At 38.7% G+C, this 2,144-nt stretch overlaps 1 non-coding gene across 1 annotated transcript; it reads left to right on the forward strand.

Moving 5' to 3' along the window:
• The first annotated feature begins 1,075 nt into the window (after positions 1–1,075).
• On the forward strand, positions 1,076–1,182 carry LOC129656753 (U6 spliceosomal RNA). Its single transcript, XR_008716532.1, has one exon. It is a non-coding gene; the product is annotated as a U6 spliceosomal RNA (small nuclear RNA).
• Positions 1,183–2,144: the final 962 nt, after the last annotated feature.

Raw genomic sequence — 2,144 nt, forward strand, 5'->3', positions numbered from 1 at the left:
GGGGAAGTAAAAAAAAAAAAATCTAAAGAGAGATTAGCCATACTTATGTATCAGAAGACAGTGTTTTTAAGGTGTAAATCTGGAGAATCATTGCAATCTAAATCAAAGTCTCAGCAAGCTTGTGTCCAAAAATAGACTAACTGATTCAAAAATCTGTATGAAAATTCAAATGATTCAAGGTAGCCATACAAATACATAAATGAAGAACAAGGTTGGAAAATTTATACTGCCCAGTTTTTTGACTAAGTATACTGCTGCTGCTGCGTCGCTTTAGTAGTGTCCGACTCTGTGCAACCCCATAGACGACAGCCAACCAGGCTTCCCATCCCTGGGATTCTCCAGGCAAGAACACTGGAGTGGGTTGTCATTTCCTTCTCCAGTGCAGGAAAGTGAAAAGTGAAAGTGAAGTCGCTCAGTCGTGTCCGACTCTAGTGACCCCATCGACTGCAGCCTACCAGGCTCCTCCATCCATGGGATTTTCTAGGCAAAAGTACTGGAGTGGGGTGCCATTGCCTTCTCCGACTAAGTATAAGGCTATAGCAATTTTTTAAAAGTGTGGAGTTCCTATAAATACAGATATCTAAATCCAAAGAAGAGTCCAAATATGTGCCATGCATAAATAACCAATGATTTTTGATAAGGGTGCCAAGATGATTCAATATAGAAAGGACGATCTTTTCAACAAGTCATGCTAGAACAATGGATATCCATTTCCAAAAAGAAGGAAAAAAGAAGAAGAAAAAGAAGACCTCGATTCTCACCGCACACTTCATACGAATTCAACTAAAAATGGATCACTGACCTAAGTATAAAACCTAAAACTATAAAGCTTCTAGAAGAAAACAAAGGAGAGAAAATCTTAATGACCATGGGTTAGGCCAAGATTTCTTAAATAAGATACCCAAAACACAAATTATAAAATGAAAAAATTGATAACTTGGATTTCTTCAAAATTTGCTCTTCATAAGTCCCTATTAAGAAAATGAAAATACAAGCCATGCACTGGGAGAAAATATTTGCAAAACTATGTTTAACAAAAGACTTGCAAACAGAATACCTAAAGGACTAATGCATCGTGCTCGCTTCAGCAGCACATATACTAAAATTGGAACGATACAGAGAAGATTAGCATGGCCCCTGCACAAGGATGACACGGAAATTCGTGAAGTGTTCCATATTTTTTTAGAAAGATGGTAAAGACAACCCTGTATGACAGACAGCAAAAGAGACACAGATGTATAGAACAGTCTTTTGGACTCTGTGGGGGGGGGGGGGCGGATGATTTAGGAGAATGGCATTAAAACGTGTATAATATCATATAAGAAACGAATCGCCAGTCCAGGTTTGATGCAGGATACAGGAAGCTTGGGGCTGGTGCACTGGGATGACCCAGAGGGATGGTATGGGGAGGGAGGTGGGAGGGGGGGTTCAGGATTGGGAACATGTGTACACCCGTGGCGGATGCATGTTGATGTATGGCAAAACCAATACAATATTGTAAAGTAAAAAAAAAAATCATAATAATAAAAAATTAAAAAAAAAAACAACTAACACATCTCAGTAAAAAGCCAAATAAACAGCCTGATACAAACGAGCAAAACATTTCAACAAGTGACTCACTGAAGAAGGTATAACAATGTCAAATAAACACAGGAAAATATGCTTAACATCATTAATCATTAGAGAGATGCAGACTGAAACCACAATGGGATACCACTTCACACCCACTAGCATGACTATAATTACAAATATGGACAAGACCAAGAATTGGTGAGGAGGTAGAATGACAGGGAAAAAACAAGACCAGGAGCTGACTGCAGCTCAGATCATGAACTCCTTATCACAAAATTCAGACTTAAATTGAAGAAAGTAGGAAAAACCACTAGACCATTCAGGTATGACCTAACTCAAATCCCTTATGATTATACAGTGGACGTGACAAATAGATTCAAGGGATTAGATTTGATAGACAGAGTGCCTGAAGAACTATGGATTAAGGTTTGTGACACTGTACAGGAGGCGGTGGTCAAAACCATCCCCAAGAAAAAGAAATGCAAAGAGGCAAAATGGTTATCTGAGGAGGCCTTAAAAATAGCTGAGAAAAGAAGAGAAGCTAAAGGCAAAGAAGAAAAGAAAGATACCCA

Source organism: Bubalus kerabau, chromosome 6, assembly GCF_029407905.1.
Source record: "Bubalus kerabau isolate K-KA32 ecotype Philippines breed swamp buffalo chromosome 6, PCC_UOA_SB_1v2, whole genome shotgun sequence".
NCBI classification, from domain to species: Eukaryota; Metazoa; Chordata; class Mammalia; order Artiodactyla; family Bovidae; genus Bubalus; species Bubalus kerabau.